General features: G+C 32.8%; 1 pseudogene; it reads right to left on the bottom strand.

The window, feature by feature from the left end:
* Positions 1-27,554, bottom strand: LOC139869223 (uncharacterized; annotated as a pseudogene).

Genomic DNA, 27,554 nt, shown 5'->3' with positions numbered 1-27,554 from the left:
TTATTCCACGACCTTGAACCACAGAGATCCGAGATTATACGCTATCATGGGATGATCCTTCATCGTAGTTTCTGAGATTGGTGGTAGTGCAACCAAACAAGCAGCAAGTATGAAGATTAGACCAACAATTCCTTTGAGTTTCCTGTAAATTATAAAGTTATAATAATTATAATATACAAGAAATTAAATGAATATTGCTTAAGAATTATTTATTGCTAATAAGCTTCTAATATTCAGTTTACTTTGATACAATACATCACAAAATGTATTTGAATCAATTCTTCTCATCCTGTGTATTTGTAGGTTTATATTCATATCAGTATAACACATGGGAATTTTCATCAGGTGAGTTTTTCAATAATTTGTTAATCCTGAATTGATTTGCTTATTCTTTGTACTTAAGGACGTTATAAAGAGTATCCTAATCAAAGTTTATGCTTAAATTCATATTTGTGAACAACAATTATCAATTATAGTAGCAGACCATCAAACTATCTAAAGTTAGACAATAAGTTTGAAGATGGAGAAAATATCATGTTGGTGACATTAGATGGGTTCATCCGGTTAGCAAGACTATATATGTTACGAGTAATATACTGTTTCAATGTTTTTTTATTTTCAAGCTCGACGTTCCATGTTCTTATCAGTCAAAAACACAATTTTAAAACTTGCATGATACTTTATTTATATTTACCCCAGGCTGCCTATGTGTTACTATCTCATTGAATGTGTTGGATTACTATTTCATAAACCTCCTAATGGGATGAAGTCACATGTAAATTCATCGAGGCTTCTATAACTTTCAAACAGAAATAGATTACTATTTCATAAACCTCCTAACAACAATAGCTTTCAAACGGTACCGTTCAGCTCGAGATCCAATAACCTGGCCCAAAATAGACGCTGCAATTGTAAACGCCATTGCGGTTTTTGGCATCAAAACAGGCTTTCTAAGCATGCCTATAAAAGGAACAGCTGCATGAACGGCTACAAACCACGAAGGTGAAAATTTCTTGGTGTGTTCTCGCCATACTCATAATGGGACATTAACTGCCATACCTAATACACCAATCGCTAGTACCTTTGCAGGTAAACGTTGTGGTCTGAGGTTTTTTACAAAGGTGGTTCGAGCTATTGCTGCTCGAGCCGCCACGATTGCTGGTGGATACGTGTACTTTACGCGTGATGGGAGTTTGAATGCTTTAGCCACGAGAGGTAGGACGTTAGCTACCGCCCTATATGATTTGGCTATCGGACAATTCCCACTCTTCAACCACTCCTCGCCCATTGACTCATGGTTTGAGTCTCATTTCTGTAATATTATTTAATAATATTTAACTAATTGCAATTTTGACAAAAGAAATATTACAATGTTGATATAACTGGTAGCTCCCAATACCTGAGAAGAGTCTTTTTTAGATTTGTGTTTCTTTTGTTGATTCTTGAACATGTCGTTAAAATGCATCAAATCCAAAGGACCCTCCAAAACCTGCGAGACTTATAATAGCGGCTTTTGCGGCTAAAGGATTAAACTAGTGAGACATTACTTCGGCCTTCACCTTTTGGGAAAATTGCAATGATTCCTGATGTGTTGCGAGGTGGGGTACGAAATAGTATTATTTTTACTACGAAATACGTTACAAATTACACAAGTTTTAATTATTTATTTACAGATGGGATATACCTAAACCTTGCTACAACACTATAGGCAGTGTACCTAATCGTAGAGTAGTATAGTTTTTAGTAAGTCCGGTTCGTTTCACAGGGAGCTGGCTTATTTCACACTATATTTTAATTAACTATATTTGTACAAAATATATATAATTATATATAATAATATATAAAAGGGGGTTTACCGTTTAATGACCGGTTTGTCGATTTTATATTTTAAGCGAAGCGTAAAGTAAATGACGATATTTAACTAACAATATAAAATAAATAACAATAATTAAAATGACAATAAATAAAAGTACGGGGAAATATGAAATAAAATATATTATGCTTATTTAAACTTCCGTAACCATGTTGTTTGACGTTTTGATTTAATTTATTGTCCTGGGTTAATTGTCCTTTGTCCTGGATGTATTTGAAACCTATCTGGTTTTTGTCCATAATAGTTCATCGGTCATAATTATAAACTGCTCGGCAAATTTAACCTTATACCCGAAGTCAAATATTCCAACTAACTGGGGATTCGAACTGTAACAAGGTCTTAATACTTTGCTTAATGAATACACCAGGTTATCGACTGTGTGTAAACCAAGGTTTTAATACTTTGTTGACAATTACACCAATTACCCTTGAATGTAATCCACCCCTGTTTTAATGAGTCCATTGACTATTAATCCATCCCCGTGTCCGGTCAAATGAACAATAATTCGTACTTATAAATATCTCCCCCATCGTGTCCGATTAAGCGTATGTGGTTATATAAAGATACGTCAAATCATAACCTTTATATTAAATTAACGAGGTATCGTTAATTTAATATTAAGCCCATTAATAGCCCATAGTCTAATTTCCACAAGTGTCGTTCTTTTGTCCAAACCCCAATTATGGTACAAAGCCCAATAACCTCATCTTTAATATTTAGCCCAACATCATAATTACTTCGGCTCAAATAAGCATAATAATAACTTAGTTACGAGACATTAATTTTAAAAAGGAGAACATAACTTACATTGAGTATTTATCGCGTAGTGTGACATGGACAGAACTTCAACTTTAGAGCCCGTAAAATAACCTTTACATAACCCAAACTAATCTAATATAAAACTAAACTAATATATATATATATATATATATATATATATATATATATATATATATATATATATATATATATATATATATATATATATATATCTTACAGAGGGAGTAATATATTTATTTTTTTGTGTTTTAAACTCGGCTGAAGCTCGTTGTATTTATAGGACATTTCTGATTTTGGCTGCTCCGCGAGTGCGGAGGTTTAAGCCTTTACAGCTCCGCGAGTGCGGAGTTGCTGAATCCTGCTCACCAAATTTTGAATCTTAGCTTTGTCGACATATTTATTATATATATATATATAATATATAAATAATTTATATAATTATTTAAATATTATATTATATTCTTGTGCATAGTTGACTTGTAATTTTAGGCCCGTTGCATCGCGCGTTGATAGTTGGCTCAGGTCCCGGTTCCAGATTTTCGAACGTCCTTTCGTATAATTTAATATCTTGTACTTTACGTTTCGCAACTTGTACTCTTATCATTTTTAGACGTTTCTCATCAATAAATTGAACCACTTGGATTGTATCTTGTACATTTGAGCTTTTTGGACGTTTGCGTCTTCAAATCTTCGTTTTTGCCTTTTGTCTTCGCACTTATTTAATATAAACGAATATTACTTGAAATAGAACAATTGCAACTGAAAACTTTACATATTGGAAGGATATTGCGCCTAAATATATGTTCATTTGGAGCACTATCAAATATCCGCACACTTGAACGTTGCTTGTCCTCAGACAATACAGAACTTGAAATTAAATCACACGAATCACTTCTTTATTTTTCACACTTTGTACATCAGTGATTTTGATATGGCGGTATGAACAATGATAGTAACGATGTGGTTTACAGTCCCACATAACTATGAAAATTTAGATCCTTTAAGGAAATTGGATCTTTATGAAAACATTTGATCTTTTGAAAATTCAATCTAGCTTTTACCCTAGATAAGTTTTTCGGAATAACCCTTCACCGGTGTTGCAAAATATTTTTGTGGGTTTCAGATTTGAAAATTTTAGCTCAAAACTTATGGTTTTGTGTTACCCACTTGCTAACCTTGTATTAGGAAAGCAACACGTCCAGTATACTTGCTCCGTATATTACCTTTCGATAAACTACCGTCCGGTTGTAAAGGAAAGCGTTGAACAAGCACAACTGTTAAGGCAATGTCCCCTGACATGCTTTTTAATTATGGTCTATAACGTATCAGATGCAATTACTATCCTTTGTAGGAGCAATAGTAAAGCTCACCCTTATAATTTTCCGGTCTGGCACAAGGTTCTGTCTTTGACCATGCTATGCAACCACCGTTCTTACGGTTGACACCCGATTTGGTTCAGGTGACCTAATGAATTCCAGGTGAATTCCTAGGATTTTACGTTCAATGGTAATGAATGCATTGAAAATGGGTTTTCAGAAAACAAATCGGTTTGTAATTTTGATCAAAATATTTTCTCGTTCAAGCTCGAGTTTAGATATCATTGAATTCCATGAGTTTGTAATTCTCAATCTTTAAGGTCAATCTCTAGTATTGAGTAATATCAGGCTTAAAAGCTGATTTTTAATCTTTAAGGAAATTATCCTTTCTGGGGGTCTGATTCATTAGTCTTATCAAGCTAATTTGCACGGCGCCCTCCCCATTTTACGAGACAGATCCTTTCATGGTTAGGATAAGTCTGACCACATGGCGACCCTGTTTGATGCTGTGGTCCGTGGATTTCCTGCTGATTTTAGAGATGACTTTTCTAGATTTTTCGTCAACCTACAGCTGGTCTGGACGACAACTTCTTGACCTAAATCAAGAAGCGCGTGTCTTTTTCGGAAGACTTTACTTCCTTTTAATGATGAAATTGATTCATCGTGTAGATCCATCTTTTCTTTTATCTTTATTATAATATTGCGGGTAAAACAGTCAATTTAGTCCAAAACAAAAGCACCTGCAATAACTTTACAGAAACATGTGATAAATAGTTTTTTTAATTGAATAACTTGGTACATTCTCCCCACACTTAGTTTCTTTCTTTGTCTTTTTATTCTCCTTTATTCCATTTTAAATGAATTCAAGTATTTTAGGGTGTTTCTCAATTTATGTCATTTCTGAGGTAACGATAATTTCGGTATTAACACCTAGTTTTCATCGTTCATAAATATGTATAAACATGATTTTGAATTCATTTATTTGAAAATTTTTAAAATTTTCACAAAATTTGGCAAATAAACTAAGTGCAAACCCGAGAGAATTTATAACCCTTCCCCACACTTGAGATCATGCAATGCCCTCATTTGCATGAAATCAGACTATAATTATAAATTCACGAGGGTGATTAGTGTAGAAAAGTGATTGAAAATACCCAGTTTGTAATTACAAAGCTCGTCGAATGATAGATGGCGCGCCTCATCGTTCATTCCTTCTTGTTTTATCACACATGTTTTTCTTCAAAAACGGTTGCTTTTCTGAACTGTTATCTAATATTTGAAAATATGTCTTTTACCCTAACTCATCATGCATTTTTATTAACGAGTTATGCACTAACCCGAACCCTAAATTTAACGTTAAGTGGGGTTAGACTTCCCCACACTTAGCTGACGACATGTGAAGTCGGTAGAATAAGTTCCACGAATTAAAATAGTGAGCCAGTTATTTACATCTTGGGTGGTGTATAATATATCAATGGGTTTAAAGTTTAGACTCACCCGATCGTCACTACTTAATTCTTTTTTAAGTGTAGCTTTTAGTAAATGGATATGTCTCTTTTCTGGTTCTTGGTCAAATGGATCGATATACACTGACATACATATTATAGGGTGGACAATTCCTAACATTTCCTTCCGTTCATTCTCGGGATTAAAGGTTTCACCTCTATTACCCATATTACCCAATTGGGTGAAATCCGAGGAATCATTATCTATTACAGCTCGTAGTTCATCTTCGGTAGATGACTCGTCTATTGAGAATATTGGGTTGGAAGGTTGTGGAATGGTGAATTTCGGGATCGAAGCAAATTCTTCTTCATTAATGGTACTTATCGGTTCCACTACTTTGGTCTCGGGGGTAAAATTTTCAACGTTATCGTTTTCCCAAGAGTACCAATTTATCACCCTTACTTCTTCTTCATCAATTGATGGATCGATGATTTCGTCAGTAGATGCTAATGTGTCGATATGTTGTGAAATTGGTAAGACTGAATAAAAAGTATCATCGGGATAGTTGGTGATTTCGGAGCTCTCGAATTCATCAAAATTCGATGATATGAGATTTTCTTGCACATGACTCCTCAGATCAACAGGTGTGTAATCTGATAGAGTTTCAGCTTGCCGATTTACAAACTCTCTCATTTGTTCATTTTGAGCATCAAGTTCTTCGAGTTTGATTTTCATATAATCTAAAGAATTTTTAGACACATAATTTTCCTCGTCCTCTGGTTGTTGAGTTTGGAAATATTCTTGGGAATAATCCCAATTTGAATTGTATTCTTCATAATCGTTCCATTCAAGTTCCATGGGTTCATAATTTTCCATAGGAACGTAATAATAACATTCCCATGTTGAGTGATAATCTCCACAGATTTCACAACCAGTTATTGTTTCGTCATTCGTGATCCAAGATTGACCGAACAAATTGTCATCAACACTCGTTTGAGGGTATTGATTTAATTAGTTTCGGATGTCATAAAGAGTTTCCAAGATATTTTCGAGGTTTTCCATACTACACTTATTACCAAATTTTAATTATACTATTAGTTATAAATATAAAAATTATATAAGTTATCAAATTAATAGACTTATCTGATTTTGCCCACATTTCGAATAGCCAATAGATGCAGCAGGTAGCCAGGACCCTTTAAATCGGAAGCCCACAACTCGCCACTAACAAATCCAACTATTACTACGAACCAGAAAATTTGGATGTCTATCAATTTAACCGCTTAAAATAATTTTTTCGTTTAAAATTTTAGAGAAAAAATAGAAAATTCTATGTCCTAAAAACTAAAGCGTCGAGAAATAAGAAAGAAAAAGATTGCGCGTCGAAAAACGTCAAAAAATAAAAGGTCGAAAAATAAATGTCGAAAAATAAAAATAAGAAAATAAAGCGTCGAAACTTAGTATTCTAAAAACTAAATATTAAAAGTTATGTCTAAAGGTATTAAAGCTTAAAAGGAATTCTATATCTAAAACGGCAATAACTTAAAAAGTACTGAAATTTTAAAATGGCGTCGCAAAATTTTAAAGCACCTAAATCTTAGTCTAAAGAAAAGGCACTTAAGGGATTTTACTGGAAAACCTAAAAATCTATAAATACTCAAAGAACTATGGAAAAATACTAACTTAAAACTAAATACGAACGACAATAAAAATTACGAATTAAACGATAAAAAATACAATTTATAAAAAGAAACTAAAAATGGCAAAATTACAATTTTAATAAAAATATTATTTTTATATTATTATTATATATTATATATTATATAAAATTATTAATCTATAATAATAATACTTAAAATTACAAATTAATATAACTAGATATAAAAATATATTATTAAATAAAACCCTAATTAGGTTTAAGTAATAATAATATATTAATTAACCCTAATTGTATAATTATTACGTACAAGGTTGCAGCTGTCAGAGCAGCTCCGTGAGTGCGGATACCTACAGTCCAAAAAGCTCCGCGAGTGCGGATTAATGCAGGCTCAAACTGGTTCATTTTTTTTTCCCTTTTATATTGTTTTTCTAAAAATTATATATAAATATATTTATAAAAATATAAATTAAAAATATAGCGTTTCGCCGAGTTCCCCCGGCAGCGGCGCCAAAAACTTGATGTGTTGCGAGGTGGGGTACGAAATAGTATTATTTTTACTACGAAATACGTTACAAATTACACAAGTTTTAATTATTTATTTACAGATGGGATATACCTAAACCTTGCTACAACACTATAGGCAGTGTACCTAATCGTAGAGTAGTATAGTTTTTAGTAAGTCCGGTTCATTCCACAGGGAGCTGGCTTATTTCACACTATATTTTAATTAACTATATTTGTACAAAATATATATAATTATATATAATAATATATAAAAGGGGGTTTACCGTTTAATGACCGGTTTGTCGATTTTATATTTTAAGCGAAGCGTAAAGTAAATGACGATATTTAACTAACAATATAAAATAAATAACAATAATTAAAATGACAATAAATAAAAGTACGAGGAAATATGAAATAAAATATATTATGATTATTTAAACTTCCGTAACCATGATGTTTGACGTTTTGATTTTAATTTATTGTCCTGGGTTAATTGTCCTTTGTCCTGGATGTATTTAAAACCTATCTGGTTTTTGTCCATAATAGTTCATCGGTCATAATTATAAACTGCTCGGCAAATTTAACCTTATACCCGAAGTCAAATATTCCAACTAACTGGGGATTCGAACTGTAACAAGGTCTTAATACTTTGCTTAATGAATACACCAGGTTATCGACTGTGTGTAAACCAAGGTTTTAATACTTTGTTAACAATTACACCAATTACCCTTGAATGTAATCCACCCCTGTTTTAATGAGTCCATTGACTATTAATCCATCTCCGTGTCCGGTCAAATGAACAATAATTCGTACTTATAAATATCCCCCCCCCCATCGTGTCCGATTAAGCGTATGTGGTTATATATAGATACGTCAAATCATAACCTTTATATTAAATTAACGAGGTATCGTTAATTTAATATAAAGCCCATTAATAGCCCATAGTCTAATTTCCACAAGTGTCGTTCTTTTGTCCAAACCCCAATTATGGTACAAAGCCCAATAACCCTATCTTTAATATTTAGCCCAACATCATAATTACTTCGACTCAAATAAGCATAATAATAACTTAGTTACGAGACATTAATTTTAAAAAGGAGAACATAACTTACATTGAGTATTTATCGCGTAGTGTTACATGGACAGAACTTCGAATTTAGAGCCCGTAAAATAACCTTTACATAACCCAAACTAATCTAATATAAAACTAAACTAATATATATATATATATATATATATATACATATATATATATATACATATATATATATATATATATATATATATATATATATATATATATATATATATATATATAATATCTTACAGAGGGAGTAATATATTTATTTTTTTGTGTTTTAAACTCGGCAGAAGCTCGTTGTATTTATAGGATATTTCTGATTTTGGCTGCTCCGCGAGTACGGAGGTTTAAGCCTTCACAGCTCCGCGAGTGCGGAGTTATTGAATCCAGCTCACCAAATTTTGGATCCTAGCTTTGTCGACATATTTATTATATATATATATATAATATTTAAATAATTTATATAATTATTTTAATATTATATTATATTCTTGTGCATAGTTGACTTGTAATTTTAGGCCCGTTGCGTCGCGCGTTGATAGTTGGCTCAGGTCCCGGTTCCAGATTTTCGAACGTCCTTTCGTATAATTTAATATCTTGTACTTTGCGTTTCGCAACTTGTACTCTTGTCATTTTTAGACGTTTCTCATCAATAAATTGAACCACTTGGATTGTATCTTGTACATTTGAGCTTTTTGGACGTTTGCATCTTTAAATTTTCATTTTTGCCTTTTGTCTTCGCACTTATTTAATATAAACGAATATTACTTGAAATACAACAATTGCAACTGAAAACTTTACATATTGGAAGGATATTGCGCCTAAATATATGTTCATTTGGAGCACTATCAATTCCTCAGAAAGGGGAATGACACCATTCTGTCCATGGAAGAGCCTAAACGCCATATCAAAATTGGGACCATCCTCGAATATAGGACCTTTGGTTTCCCGGGCCTATAAAAACAATGGTAACGTTAGTTCATTTGCACCGAGTTCGTGATGTTATATTAAGTAGCTTGCATTTTGTAATAAACATGCCATTTCAATCATGAATAGTGTAGACGAGCTATTTATGTTCTATTCATTTAATTAAAGTGAAATTAATAAGGGAAATAAAACACTTACAGGCAATGGGAAGGCCATGGACGGAGAAAAGGAGAAGTTGGTTGGTTCATTTTTGTTGCTCAAAAATGGGCAACTAACAATATCGTTCTGTGATGGTGAAGATCATTGGCCATATTATTACAGAAAAAATTCATTTCTCAGCAAGCTGCCCTGCAAATTAACAACTATCAAAAACCGGTACCCAATTTACACACATATATAGACATATGAACGAGATTTCCTGCTTTAGACACACAAGAAATCAAATATACATGTGTTGATCATGGATATGTTAATACTAATGTACGTAACACAAAGACCTTTCTGTTATGTGGCTACCTATGGGTTTTGGTTCAAAAAGTTCTGGACAAAAATCCAAAGAAGCATCACAAAGTAGATAAGAGATATATAGTAAGTTTCCAGGATTGCTTAATACGGTCGATGTGGTCCTAGATCAACCATATAATAATAGGCAAATGTTGACTTCAAGTTTATAGTGCTCTATTTCAAAATAAGAGCGTCAACAACTTGTAGTGACCCGAACTTTTCCATGTTTATATACATTAATTGAGATTGATGTTTACATGATTAAATGTTTCCAACATGTTAAGCAATCAAACTTGTTAAGACTTGATTAATTGAAATAGGTTTCATATAGACAATTGACCACCCAAGTTGACCGGTGATTCACGAACGTTAAAACTTGTAAAAAAACTATATGATGACATATATATGGTTATATATATAGTTAACATGATATTATGATAAGTAAACATATCATTAATTATATTAACAATGAACTACATATGTAAAAACAAGACTACTAACTTAATGATTTTGAAACGAGACATATATGTAACGTTTATCGTTGTAACGACATTTAATATATATATATATCATATTAAGAGATATTCGTACATCATAATATCATGATAATATAATAATTTAAAATCTCTTTTGATATTATAAACATTGGGTTAACAACATTTAACAAGATCGTTAACCTAAAGGTTTCAAAACAACACTTACATGTAACGACTAACGATGACTTAACGACTCAGTTAAAATGTATATACATGTAGTGTTTTAATATGTATTTATACACTTTTGAAAGACTTAAATACACTTATCAAAATACTTCTACTTAACAAAAATGCTTACAATTACATTCTCGTTCAGTTTCATCAACAATTCTACTCGTATGCACCCGTATTCGTACTCGTACAATACACAGCTTTTAGATGTATGTACTATTGGTATATACACTCCAATGATCAGCTCTTAGCAGCCCATGTGAGTCACCTAACACATGTGGGAACCATCATTTGGCAACTAGCATGAAATATCTCATAAGATTACAAAAATATGAGTAATCATTCATGACTTATTTACATGAAAACAAAATTACATATCCTTTATATCTAATCCATACACCAACGACCAAAAACACCTACAAACACTTTCATTCTTCAATTTTCTTCATCTAATTGAACTCTCTCAAGTTCTATCTTCAAGTTCTAAGTGTTCTTCATAAATTCCAAAAGTTCTAGTTTCATAAAATCAAGAATACTTTCAAGTTTGCTAGCTCACTTCCAATCTTGTAAGGTGATCATCCAACCTCAAGAAATCTTTGTTTCTTACAGTAGGTTATCATTCTAATACAAGGTAATAATCATATTCAAACTTTGGTTCAATTTCTATAACTATAACAATCTTATTTCAAGTGATGATCTTACTTGAACTTGTTTTCGTGTCATGATTTTGCTTCAAGAACTTTGAGCCATCCAAGGATCCATTGAAGCTAGATCCATTTTTCTCTTTTCCAGTAGGTTCATCCAAGGAACTTAAGGTAGTAATGATGTTCATAACATCATTCGATTCATACATATAAAGCTATCTTATTCGAAGGTTTAAACTTGTAATCACTAGAACATAGTTTAGTTAATTCTAAACTTGTTTGCAAACAAAAGTTAATCCTTCTAACTTGACTTTTAAAATCAACTAAACACATGTTCTATATCTATATGATATGCTAACTTAATGATTTAAAACCTGGAAACACGAAAAACACCGTAAAACCAGATTTACGCCGTCGTAGTAACACCGCGGGCTGTTTTGGGTTAGTTAATTAAAAACTATGATAAACTTTGATTTAAAAATTGTTATTCTGAGAAAATGATTTTTATTATGAACATGAAACTATATCCAAAAATTATGGTTAAACTCAAAGTGGAAGTATGTTTTCTAAAATGGTCATCTAGACGTCGTTCTTTCGACTGAAATGACTACCTTTACAAAAACGACTTGTAACTTATTTTTCCGACTAGAAACCTATACTTTTTTGTTTAGATTCATAAAATAGAGTTCAATATGAAACCATAGCAATTTGATTCACTCAAAACGGATTTAAAATGAAGAAGTTATGGGTAAAACAAGATTGGATAATTTTTCTCATTTTAGCTACGTGAAAATTGGTAACAAATCTATTCCAACCATAACTTAATCAACTTGTATTATATATTATGTAATCTTGAGATACCATAGACACGTATACAATGTTTCGACCTATCATGTCGACACATCTATATATATTTCGGAACAACCATAGACACTCTATATGTGAATGTTGGAGTTAGCTATACAGGGTTGAGGTTGATTCCAAAATATATATAGTTTGAGTTGTGATCAATACTGAGATACGTATACACTGGGTCGTGGATTGATTCAAGATAATATTTATCGATTTATTTCTGTACATCTAACTGTGGACAACTAGTTGTAGGTTACTAACGAGGACAGCTGACTTAATAAACTTAAAACATCAAAATATATTAAAAGTGTTGTAAATATATTTTGAACATACTTTGATATATATGTATATATTGTTATAGGTTCGTGAATCAACCAGTGGCCAAGTCTTACTTCCCGACGAAGTAAAAATCTGTGAAAGTGAGTTATAGTCCCACTTTTAAAATCTAATATTTTTGGGATGAGAATACATGCAGGTTTTATAAATGATTTACAAAATAGACACAAGTACGTGAAACTACATTCTATGGTTGAATTATCGAAATCGAATATGCCCCTTTTTATTAAGTCTGGTAATCTAAGAATTAGGGAACAGACACCCTAATTGACGCGAATCCTAAAGATAGATCTATTGGGCCTAACAAACCCCATCCAAAGTACCGGATGCTTTAGTACTTCGAAATTTATATCATATCCGAAGGGTGTCCCGGAATGATGGGGATATTCTTATATATGCATCTTGTTATTGTCGGTTACCAGGTGTTCACCATATGAATGATTTTTATCTCTATGTATGGGATGTGTATTGAAATATGAAATCTTGTGGTCTATTGTTACGATTTGATATATATAGGTTAAACCTATAACTCACCAACATTTTTTGTTGACGTTTGAAGCATGTTTATTCTCAGGTGATTATTAAGAGCTTCCGCTGTCGCATACTTAAATAAGGACAAGATTTGGAGTCCATGCTTGTATGATATTGTGTAAAAACTGCATTCAAGAAACTTATTTTGTTGTAACATATTTGTATTGTAAACCATTATGTAATGGTCGTGTGTAAACAGGATATTTTAGATTATCATTATTTGATAATCTACGTAAAGCTTTTTAAACCTTTATTGATGAAATAAAGGTTATGGTTTGTTTAAAAATGAATGCAGTCTTTGAAAAACGTCTCATATAGAGGTCAAAACCTCGCAACGAAATCAATTAATATGGAACGTTTTTAATCAATAAGAACGGGACATTTCAGTTGGTATCCGAGCGTTGGTCTTAGAGAACCAGAAAATTTGCATTAGTGTGTCTTATCGAGTTTGTTAGGATGCATTAGTGAGTCTGGACTTCGACCGTGTTTTCTTTAAAAATGATTGCTTAACATTTTTGTTGGAAACTATATATTTTTAACATATGAATATTATGTGATATATTAATCTCTTAACGTGTTTGATATTATGTGATAGATGTCTACCTCTAGAACAAGTCCCATTGACTCACCTAATAATAATGAAGAGTCAAATGTAAATTGGAATGATTTGTGGACTGATTCACAAGTTCCCGAAGAGGAACCGGAAGAAGAGTCGGAACCGGAAGAAGAATCGGAACCGGAAGAAGAATCGGAACCGGATGAAGAAATAGAACCGGTGGGGGAAATAATAAAACGGTTAAGTAAAAGAAAATCCTCAACCAACCGACCAAAGTTAATTATGGTCAATGGTGTTTCCGCCAAGGAAGCAAAATATTGGGAGGATTACCAATTCTCCGATGAATCGGATTTCGACGAGAATTCCGATGATGTTATAGAAATTACCCCAACTGAATTTAAAAAGGCAAAAGAAAATAATAAGGGAAAGGGCATAAAAATAGAGAAATCTAATTCCAACCCCGATGAACTTTATATGTATCGTCAACCCCCGAAGTCCTTAAGTTGTAACAATGACCCGGGAACCTCTAAACCACCAGGTTTTTCTAAACCAATGTGGACAACGACGGCTCGTATTAGGGGAACATCATATATCCCTAGAAACTTGGCAAAACGAACCAAAACCGAAGAAGAAGAAACGAGCGAGTCGGAATAAGATAGTTGTATTCGTGTGGTGTAATATATGGAATATAGTGTTCTTATGCTTTATGATATATGTAAAAATTGCTTGTATTAATAAGTATTTTTTTTTATGAATCTAACTCTTGTCTATTTTACAGTTTAAAAACACAAAATGGATAGACAACCCAATATTTTAAGAGACCTACCCGGAGACATGATTGATGAAATCTTGTCTAGAGTCGGCCAGAATTCTTCGGCACAACTATTTAAGGCGAGATCAGTTTGTAAGACATTCGAAGAACGTTCCAAGAATGTCTTGGTTTATAAGAGACTTTCGTTTGAAATATGGGGGATATCACATTGGGAAACCCATAAATTACGATGTGTTTACTTTGACGCATATATTGCGGGGAACCCAAATGCTATTTTACGCAACGGGTTAAGAAATTATTTTGACTCAATATATCCGAATATTGGACTTCGTGATTTAGAAAAAGCGGCTAACATGCAACATAAAGAAGCATGTTATGCTTACGGATTAGTAATGTTCGCTTCTCACCAAAGTGAGAACAAGAACATCGGGCTACAACTATTAAACAAAACGTTTCCACAAGTGACGGAGTCGGTAATTGGGGTAAGAAATGAGGTTTTTAGATTATTACGGGACTGTTGGACATTACGTAACCCTCGTCCCTTTGATGACGTTACAACACGCTGTCTTATCAATGGCCATAACGGTTATGTTGCACAAGACCAAGGATGGGAAGTAGTCCTAGTAAAACCAGAATGCATGACTTGTTTCTGGACGTATGAATTACGTGTCTTTATTGCCTTTGCCGAACGACTTGTGTACTAGCTAGAATTGTCTTCACAACTATCTTGTATCAAAGTTATTGTGTGCTATATTTCATGCTTTATGTAAAATAAGCGGTATTGTAAGTTTGTAAAATATTGTATAAAAGTTTGAACGCGAAATATTATTACAATCAGTTTTTCATATAGAATTGTAGTAGTTGAATTGTATATTAGCTACTAAGTATGAACTTAACGGGTAGGTACTACCCGAATTTAAACTTATAAAACGCTAATATGAAGAAAAAGCTTTTATAAATGAGTTCATATTATGCTACGAAATACTATTAACTACTCTTAATATTCTGTATGATTAACTTGTTCCATTTAACTATTTTGAAGGAAATGGCACCGACTACTCGACACACCGTGAATATGAATGAAGAGGAATTCCGTACTTTTCTAGCTTCAAACATAGCCGCAGTACAGGCTGCGCTACATACCAACAATAACCTTGGATCTAGCAGTACAGGAAATCGTGTAGGATGCACCTACAAAGAATTCACTGCCTGCAAACCTTTGGAATTTGATGGAACCGAAGGACCGATCGGATTGAAACGGTGGACCGAGAAGGTTGAATCGGTGTTTGCCATAAGTAAGTGTACTAAAGAGGACAAAGTGAAGTACGCTACGCATACCTTCACAGGTTCTGCGTTAACATGGTGGAATACCTATCTAGAGCAAGTGGGACAAGATGATGCGTACGCACTACCGTGGTCAGCATTCAAGCACTTGATGAACGAGAAGTACCGTCCCAGAACCGAGGTCAATAAGCTCAAGACAGAACTTAGAGGGTTACGAACCCAAGGATTTGATATTACCACGTACGAAAGACGATTCACAGAATTGTGCCTATTGTGTCCGGGAGCATTCGAAGATGAGGAAGAGAAGATCGACGCGTTTGTGAAAGGATTACCGGAAAGAATCCAAGAAGATATAAGTTCACACGAGCCTGCCTCCATACAACAGGCATGTAGAATGGCTCACAAACTAGTGAACCAGATTGAAGAAAGAATTAAAGAACAGACTACTAAAGAGGCCAATGTGAAGCAAGTCAAAAGAAAGTGGGAGGAAAACGGTGATAAGAATCACCAATACAACAACAACAGCAATTACAACAATAATCGCAACAATTATCCCAACAATCGCAACATCAATCGCAACTACAACAAACGGCCCAACAACAACAACAACAACAACAACAACAACAGCAACTACAACAATCATCCCAACAACAATAATAACCGCAACAACAACAACAACAATCAGAAGCAACTATGCCAAAGGTGTGAAAAGAATCACTCGGGGTTCTGCACCAAATTTTGCAACAAGTGTAAAAGAAATGGTCATAGCGCGGCGAAGTGTGAGGTCTACGGACCAGGGGTTAATAGAACGAAAGGAACAAATGGTGTCGGAACGAGTAATGGCGGAGCAAGTAGTGTCGGAGCAAGTTATGCCAATGTAGTTTGTTATAAATGTGGAAAACCAGGCCACATTATTAGAAATTGCCCGAACCAGGAGAACACGAATGGACAAGGCCGTGGAAGAGTTTTCAATATTAATGCGGTAGAGGCACAGGAAGACCCGGAGCTTGTTACGGGTACGTTTCTTATTGACAATAAATCTGCTTACGTTTTATTTGATTCGGGTGCGGATAGAAGCTATATGAGTAGAGATTTTTGTGCTAAATTAAGTTGTCCATTGACGCCTTTGGATAGTAAATTTTTACTCGAATTAGCAAATGGTAAATTAATTTCAGCAGATAATATATGTCGGAATCGAGAAATTAAACTGGTTAGCGAAACATTTAAGATTGATTTGATACCAGTAGAGTTAAGGAGTTTTGATGTGATAATCGGTATGGACTGGTTGAAAGAAGTGAAAGCGGAGATCGTTTGTTACAAAAATGCAATTCGCATTATACGAGAAAAAGAAAAACCCTTAATGGTGTACGGAGAAAAGGGCAACACGAAGCTACATCTTATTAGTAATTTGAAGGCACAAAAACTAATAAGAAAAGGTTGCTATGCTGTTCTAGCACACGTCGAGAAAGTACAAACTGAAGAAAAGAGCATCAATGATGTTCCCATTGCAAAAGAATTTCCCGATGTATTTCCGAAAGAATTACCGGGATTACCCCCACATCGATCCGTTGAATTTCAAATAGATCTTGTACCAGGAGCTGCACCAATAGCTCGTGCTCCTTACAGACTCGCACCCAGCGAGATGAAAGAACTGCAAAGCCAATTACAAGAACTTTTAGAGCGTGGTTTCATTCGACCAAGCACATCACCGTGGGGAGCTCCTGTTTTGTTTGTCAAGAAGAAAGATGGTACATTCAGGTTGTGTATCGACTACCGAGAGTTGAACAAACTTACCATCAAGAACCGCTACCCACTACCGAGAATCGACGACTTATTTGATCAACTACAAGGCTCGTCTGTTTATTCAAAGATTGACTTACGTTCCGGGTATCATCAAATGCGGGTGAAAGAAGATGATATTCCAAAGACTGCTTTCAGAACACGTTACGGTCATTACGAGTTTATGGTCATGCCGTTTGGTTTAACTAATGCACCAGCTGTGTTCATGGACCTTATGAACCGAGTGTGTGGACCATACCTTGACAAGTTTGTCATTGTTTTCATTGATGACATACTTATTTACTCAAAGAATGACCAAGAACACGGTGAACATTTGAGAAAGGTGTTAGAAGTATTGAGGAAGGAAGAATTGTACGCTAAGTTTTCAAAGTGTGCATTTTGGTTGGAAGAAGTTCAATTCCTCGGTCACATAGTGAACAAAGAAGGTATTAAGGTGGATCCGGCAAAGATAGAAACTGTTGAAAAGTGGGAAACCCCGAAAACTCCGAAACACATACGCCAGTTTTTAGGACTAGCTGGTTACTACAGAAGGTTCATCCAAGACTTTTCCAGAATAGCAAAACCCTTGACTGCATTAACGCATAAAGGGAAGAAATTTGAATGGAATGATGAACAAGAGAAAGCGTTTCAGTTATTGAAGAAAAAGCTAACTACGGCACCTATATTGTCATTGCCTGAAGGGAATGATGATTTTGTGATTTATTGTGATGCATCAAAGCAAGGTCTCGGTTGTGTATTAATGCAACGAACGAAGGTGATTGCTTATGCGTCTAGACAATTGAAGATTCACGAACAAAATTATACGACGCATGATTTGGAATTAGGCGCGGTTGTTTTTGCATTAAAGACTTGGAGGCACTACTTATATGGGGTCAAAAGTATTATATATACCGACCACAAAAGTCTTCAACACATATTTAATCAGAAACAACTGAATATGAGGCAGCGTAGGTGGATTGAATTATTGAATGATTACGATTTTGAGATTCGTTACCACCCGGGGAAGGCAAATGTGGTAGCCGATGCCTTGAGCAGGAAGGATAGAGAACCCATTCGAGTAAAATCTATGAATATAATGATTCATAATAACATTACTACTCAAATAAAGGAGGCGCAACAAGGAGTTTTAAAAGAGGGAAATTTAAAGGATGAAATACCCAAAGGATCAGAGAAGCATCTTAATATTCGGGAAGACGGAACCCGGTATAGGGCTGAAAGGATTTGGGTACCAAAATTTGGAGATATGAGAGAAATGGTACTTAGAGAAGCTCATAAAACCAGATACTCAATACATCCTGGAACGGGGAAAATGTACAAGGATCTCAAGAAACATTTTTGGTGGCCGGGTATGAAAGCCGATGTTGCTAAATACGTAGGAGAATGTTTGACGTGTTCTAAGGTCAAAGCTGAGCATCAGAAACCATCAGGTCTACTTCAACAACCCGAAATCCCGGAATGGAAATGGGAAAACATTACCATGGATTTCATCACTAAATTGCCAAGGACTGCAAGTGGTTTTGATACTATTTGGGTAATAGTTGATCGTCTCACCAAATCAGCACACTTCCTACCAATAAGAGAAGATGACAAGATGGAGAAGTTAGCACGACTGTATTTGAAGGAAGTCATCTCCAGACATGGAATACCAATCTCTATTATCTCTGATAGGGATGGCAGATTTATTTCAAGATTCTGGCAGACATTACAGCAAGCATTAGGAACTCGTCTAGACATGAGTACTGCCTATCATCCACAAACTGATGGGCAGAGCGAAAGGACGATACAAACGCTTGAAGACATGCTACGAGCATGTGTTATTGATTTCGGAAACAGTTGGGATCGACATCTACCGTTAGCAGAATTTTCCTACAACAACAGCTACCATTCAAGCATTGAGATGGCGCCGTTTGAAGCACTTTATGGTAGAAAGTGCAGGTCTCCGATTTGTTGGAGTGAGGTGGGGGATAGACAGATTACGGGTCCGGAGATTATACAAGAAACTACCGAGAAGATCATCCAAATTCAACAACGGTTGAAAACCGCCCAAAGTCGACAAAAGAGCTACGCTGACATTAAAAGAAAAGATATAGAATTTGAAATTGGAGAGATGGTCATGCTTAAAGTTTCACCTTGGAAAGGCGTTGTTCGATTTGGTAAACGAGGGAAATTAAATCCAAGGTATATTGGACCATTCAAGATTATTGATCGTGTCGGACCAGTAGCTTACCGACTTGAGTTACCTCAACAACTCGCGGCTGTACATAACACTTTCCACGTCTCGAATTTGAAGAAATGTTTTGCTAAAGAAGATCTCACTATTCCGTTAGATGAAATCCAAATCAACGAAAAACTCCAATTCATCGAAGAACCCGTCGAAATAATGGATCGTGAGGTTAAAAGACTTAAGCAAAACAAGATACCAATTGTTAAGGTTCGATGGAATGCTCGTAGAGGACCCGAGTTCACCTGGGAGCGTGAAGATCAGATGAAGAAGAAATACCCGCATCTATTTCCAGAAGATTCGTCAACACCTTCAACAGCTTAAAATTTCGGGACGAAATTTATTTAACGGGTAGGTACTGTAGTGACCCGAACTTTTCCATGTTTATATACATTAATTGAGATTGATGTTTACATGATTAAATGTTTCCAACATGTTAAGCAATCAAACTTGTTAAGACTTGATTAATTGAAATAGGTTTCATATAGACAATTGACCACCCAAGTTGACCGGTGATTCACGAACGTTAAAACTTGTAAAAAAACTATATGATGACATATATATGGTTATATATATAGTTAACATGATATTATGATAAGTAAACATATCATTAATTATATTAACAATGAACTACATATGTAAAAACAAGACTACTAACTTAATGATTTTGAAACGAGACATATATGTAACGTTTATCGTTGTAACGACATTTAATATATATATATATATCATATTAAGAGATATTCGTACATCATAATATCATGATAATATAATAATTTAAAATCTCTTTTGATATTATAAACATTGGGTTAACAACATTTAACAAGATCGTTAACCTAAAGGTTTCAAAACAACACTTACATGTAACGACTAACGATGACTTAACGACTCAGTTAAAATGTATATACATGTAGTGTTTTAATATGTATTTATACACTTTTGAAAGACTTCAATACACTTATCAAAATACTTCTACTTAACAAAAATGCTTACAATTACATTCTCGTTCAGTTTCATCAACAATTCTACTCGTATGCACCCGTATTCGTACTCGTACAATACACAGCTTTTAGATGTATGTACTATTGGTATATACACTCCAATGATCAGCTCTTAGCAGCCCATGTGAGTCACCTAACACATGTGGGAACCATCATTTGGCAACTAGCATGAAATATCTCATAAGATTACAAAAATATGAGTAATCATTCATGACTTATTTACATGAAAACAAAATTACATATCCTTTATATCTAATCCATACACCAACGACCAAAAACACCTACAAACACTTTCATTCTTCAATTTTCTTCATCTAATTGAACTCTCTCAAGTTCTATCTTCAAGTTCTAAGTGTTCTTCATAAATTCCAAAAGTTCTAGTTTCATAAAATCAAGAATACTTTCAAGTTTGCTAGCTCACTTCCAATCTTGTAAGGTGATCATCCAACCTCAAGAAATCTTTGTTTCTTACAGTAGGTTATCATTCTAATACAAGGTAATAATCATATTCAAACTTTGGTTCAATTTCTATAACTATAACAATCTTATTTCAAGTGATGATCTTACTTGAACTTGTTTTCGTGTCATGATTTTGCTTCAAGAACTTTGAGCCATCCAAGGATCCATTGAAGCTAGATCCATTTTTCTCTTTTCCAGTAGGTTCATCCAAGGAACTTAAGGTAGTAATGATGTTCATAACATCATTCGATTCATACATATAAAGCTATCTTATTCGAAGGTTTAAACTTGTAATCACTAGAACATAGTTTAGTTAATTCTAAACTTGTTTGCAAACAAAAGTTAATCCTTCTAACTTGACTTTTAAAATCAACTAAACACATGTTCTATATCTATATGATATGCTAACTTAATGATTTAAAACCTGGAAACACGAAAAACACCGTAAAACCAGATTTACGCCGTCGTAGTAACACCGCGGGCTGTTTTGGGTTAGTTAATTAAAAACTATGATAAACTTTGATTTAAAAATTGTTATTCTGAGAAAATGATTTTTATTATGAACATGAAACTATATCCAAAAATTATGGTTAAACTCAAAGTGGAAGTATGTTTTCTAAAATGGTCATCTAGACGTCGTTCTTTCGACTGAAATGACTACCTTTACAAAAACGACTTGTAACTTATTTTTCCGACTAGAAACCTATACTTTTTTGTTTAGATTCATAAAATAGAGTTCAATATGAAACCATAGCAATTTGATTCACTCAAAACGGATTTAAAATGAAGAAGTTATGGGTAAAACAAGATTGGATAATTTTTCTCATTTTAGCTACGTGAAAATTGGTAACAAATCTATTCCAACCATAACTTAATCAACTTGTATTATATATTATGTAATCTTGAGATACCATAGACACGTATACAATGTTTCGACCTATCATGTCGACACATCTATATATATTTCGGAACAACCATAGACACTCTATATGTGAATGTTGGAGTTAGCTATACAGGGTTGAGGTTGATTCCAAAATATATATAGTTTGAGTTGTGATCAATACTGAGATACGTATACACTGGGTCGTGGATTGATTCAAGATAATATTTATCGATTTATTTCTGTACATCTAACTGTGGACAACTAGTTGTAGGTTACTAACGAGGACAGCTGACTTAATAAACTTAAAACATCAAAATATATTAAAAGTGTTGTAAATATATTTTGAACATACTTTGATATATATGTATATATTGTTATAGGTTCGTGAATCAACCAGTGGCCAAGTCTTACTTCCCGACGAAGTAAAAATCTGTGAAAGTGAGTTATAGTCCCACTTTTAAAATCTAATATTTTTGGGATGAGAATACATGCAGGTTTTATAAATGATTTACAAAATAGACACAAGTACGTGAAACTACATTCTATGGTTGAATTATCGAAATCGAATATGCCCCTTTTTATTAAGTCTGGTAATCTAAGAATTAGGGAACAGACACCCTAATTGACGCGAATCCTAAAGATAGATCTATTGGGCCTAACAAACCCCATCCAAAGTACCGGATGCTTTAGTACTTCGAAATTTATATCATATCCGAAGGGTGTCCCGGAATGATGGGGATATTCTTATATATGCATCTTGTTATTGTCGGTTACCAGGTGTTCACCATATGAATGATTTTTATCTCTATGTATGGGATGTGTATTGAAATATGAAATCTTGTGGTCTATTGTTACGATTTGATATATATAGGTTAAACCTATAACTCACCAACATTTTTTGTTGACGTTTTAAGCATGTTTATTCTCAGGTGATTATTAAGAGCTTCCGCTGTCGCATACTTAAATAAGGACAAGATTTGGAGTCCATGCTTGTATGATATTGTGTAAAAACTGCATTCAAGAAACTTATTTTGTTGTAACATATTTGTATTGTAAACCATTATGTAATGGTCGTGTGTAAACAGGATATTTTAGATTATCATTATTTGATAATCTACGTAAAGCTTTTTAAACCTTTATTGATGAAATAAAGGTTATGGTTTGTTTAAAAATGAATGCAGTCTTTGAAAAACGTCTCATATAGAGGTCAAAACCTCGCAACGAAATCAATTAATATGGAACGTTTTTAATCAATAAGAACGGGACATTTCACAACTCATTAAAAAACTCAAAGTTAATACCACAAAATACAAATACATATAAGAGAATTCAAAAGACCAAAGGAAAGAGCATAATCCTGTCATATCTCTAGCATGAGCACAAAACACAGAAATTGATATATCTTCCAAGGTGAAAATCTAAATTTTCATCGCACAAATACCTAAATCAGTACACCACCTTAAACAACCTAATTCACAATTTCACCTAAACCTCATCAGTAATACCACCTAAAAGTTAAAGTCGACACCATCTAGTTACAAGTTTATAACTTACATAAAAATGCACAAATCTAACAACATAAAATAAGTAATGCATTTACATATCTTATATCTCACAATAGCAGGAGGAGATTTAAACAATGCGTTACTACTGTAAAAAGTGAAAAACTAAAAAAAATTACGTTACAATCAATGAAACCTACCTCTCAGCCTCATCAAAAACATAGATCTACATAATAATACAGAAATGGATGGATTACCTAATATTTCCATATATAATAAACTAACAGAAATTCTAACAAAACGACATCAGCAGCTCATCAGATACGTAAGTACAATAATTTTCGAATTTCGCTATATCAAATCATATCTGATTAACAACATAGTATTCGACTGCACCAAAATTACAACAATAATTCAATTGTAAACTAGAAATTCAACGTAATCAAGTAATTAATTATGTAAAAAAACAGAAAAACCTAATTATACCTTAGAAATTGACGATGCGGAGGAATTGTTGAAAATTGAGATAATAGAGAATTTATATAACTAATTATCTAGGTAATCAAAGGGATGAAGGAATCAAAGGAAGGATAAAATAGTAGGTGGAACAAATGCAGAATGAAATGAATGAAAATGAAAACAAAAGTGGTAATATGCTTTCCAGTTTCCACACTCCTTGTTGCATAAACAACGTCGTGTTATGCACAAGCCACGTTTGAAAATGTGACTTTGTGCAATTAATATTGATCAGGATTTGGTGGCTGCCACAATTAGTATATTTATTTAATATGTACTCCATATTAAATCTTAAATTCTTAATTTATAACCGGCGATGGATTAATATTAATAATTAATTAAAATTAATAATATTATTTAATAAAGTAATTAATATATAGTAGTACTAAATAGTTAATTAGGGGGAAAACATATACAGAGTAATCAATTTGGATAGAGGTGAATAACTACGGATGTCTCCTTAATGAAGAGACTAATAATAATTTGGTTGTAATTTAATCAATGGTTAAAAATTATATCGAGTTTAAAAATAAAAGAGAGACAAATATAATATAATCATTTAAATCAATGGTGAGATATTATTTAAAATGATCATCTAACGATTACTTAATTACTATATGCTTCGTCTAGAAGCACTACGTTTATATTCCTCTCCCACAAATCCACAATTGAAAATCCAGTTAATGGTTAAAATCTAAATCCATAGTTTAAAATATAGAAGAGAGACAAATGTGACATACTTACTCAAATCAAATGTGAGATTATCATTTAAAATAATCATAACGGTTAATTAAATATGCTTACCTAATTACTATTTTTATACATAGTTAGATCATATTAGCTGTGGATGATGGACTTGCAGCGGACCACCTAAGGGAGGCACTAGGGGAACTTGAAGAACTAACCAACGTGTTTTCTTTGTTAGAATTTAATCACGAGAGTTTTGATACTTGGAGTTGGAATTTATGAAATGATGGGTTGTTTACAGTTAAGAGATTAGCTACTCTTATAGATAATAAAGTTCTACTGGATCACAGTTCGACTCAGGAAACATTACGCAATAACCTTGTTCCAAAAAAGATCGAGTTGTTCGTGTGGAGAGCATTGAAACAAATATTACCGGTACTTGTTGAGTTGGACAAGAGGGAGATTGATCTTCATAGTGTTCGTTGCCCTCTTTGTGATGACGAAATCAAAACGGTGAAACACACTCTTATTTTTTGTAAACACACGGTTGACATATAGGAGCGGGTATTCAAACGGTGGAACCTTGTTAACTTCACAAACCTAAGTATCAATGAAAATTTCTGAGGCATTTCTCCTCATACAAATTAAGCTACCGGTAAGAAAATGGCAAGCCATGGAATGTATATGTGGATATATGCTTCGAAAAAATCGCAATCTTATGGTGTTTCAAGATAATTGTTTGAATGCTCTGGTATCCTTTAGTTACATTCAAGTGAGATCGTTTGAATGAATATCGTGAAAAGTGAAAGACAAGAAAATTGATTGCATATTTGGCTCACGAATCCTAGTATATATATTGAGTAAATCGATTGGCACTTTTTTCAAAGTTTTAGAATTTTTATAATCATAGAAACTAATGATTTATTAATTCTACACCCAATTAGGTGTTTAACAAGCTCATATTCATTTTATTCTATTATTATTATTATTATTATTATTATTATTATTATTATTATTATTATTATTATTATTATTATAATTGTGACGACCCGAAAATTTTCGACCAAATTTAAACTTAATCTTGATATGTTTCCAACAATATAAGCAAAGTCAGTAATGTTGAGTCTCGAAAATTTTGGAACTATGTTCATATATTCAATTACCCTTCGACTATTCTCAACGATTCACGAATAATTATTTGTACAGAAATATATATATATATATATATATATATATATATATATATATATATATATATATAAATAGAAATAGGTATAAATATACATAATAATGTGAAATAATAAAATACAATTGAAACATTAGAATTAAATAAAATAATATTAGATAATAAAGATGTATATATATAGGACTTCTAAACATAATTAAAATTTCATGAATATTTTAATTTATATATATATATATATATATATATATATATATATATATATATATATATATATATATATATATATATATATATATATATATATATATATATATATATATATATATATATATATATATATATATATAGGGTATAATTAAAAATTATATATCACATAATTAAAAATATATAATATATTAAATTATAAGTTGTTATAGTAATATTATTATTATTTTAAATATTAATTAGGATTATTGATAATATGATATATAAATATAAAATTTGATATTTATAAATTGTTATAATGTTATATTGACTAAAAATGATTGTTATTATTAATAATAGGAGTATTATAATTACAGTTATAATTATTAATGAAATTGATTATAATCTATAAATATAAAAATGGTTATATACATATATATTATATATAAATATATATACAGATTATATCATATATAGATATATATTACTAAATCCAATTCTATCATAATTAACTTTTCTTAATTTCCCTATGTTCTATTTTACTTGTGAGAAAGTGTCGATTCAATTTAAGATACAAACAACTATCTATCAATTTTTGTTACTGCACACGTCAATTAATCACCTACTTAAATTATTCCCTACAATTCGTTTAGAAATTAAAAAGAAAAAGAAGCTGAACTTGTTTATTCCTTTATTCTTGGTTTAAATTATCAAAAGCTTCAAATACAAATTAAATTCAAAATCTGGAATGAATTCAGTTAGCCATCACGAGCCACATTAAACTTTTTATTTATTTTTTTATTTTATTGTTGTTCTTATCTGTTTGATGGAATCAACCTGTCTCCCTTTTGTTTACTAGCCTTCTTTCTGTTAACATCTAATCTAACCATCCCATCTATTTTATCTCCCTATCTCTTTCTACATTCACAGAAGCAAACGCATCTGCATTATCTATTGATTTTGTTCTTCTTTTCCTATCTTCTTCCCTCTATTTCTATCTATCAAAAGCACAACACAACCATGTATCTCTTTACCTTCTGAACTGCTACAGCTCGTTTCAAATTGGAACTGAAGACAAAGACCATAATCAAATAAACCACTGCTACACCTTCTTTCTGTTTCCCTTTTCAATTCGAACAACCACCCTCGTTACCATCAGACTCACCCTCTCTAACATCTCTCTCTCTCTCTCTTCTTTTATCAAATGTAAACCAACCAACAACCATCGCTGCAATCGCTATTCTATTGCATCCTTTTTCTGTTTTTAATCGACTAACACAACCCACCATGATCACCACCTTGAACCACCTACGATAACCAAGAACCACTTTCATCACCCTCAT

The sequence above is a fragment of the Rutidosis leptorrhynchoides genome, chromosome 9 (genome assembly GCF_046630445.1).
Source record: "Rutidosis leptorrhynchoides isolate AG116_Rl617_1_P2 chromosome 9, CSIRO_AGI_Rlap_v1, whole genome shotgun sequence".
NCBI classification, from domain to species: domain Eukaryota; kingdom Viridiplantae; phylum Streptophyta; class Magnoliopsida; order Asterales; family Asteraceae; genus Rutidosis; species Rutidosis leptorrhynchoides.
The sequence above is the reverse complement of the archived record's forward strand: the minus strand, read 5'-3'. Positions and strand labels throughout refer to the sequence as shown.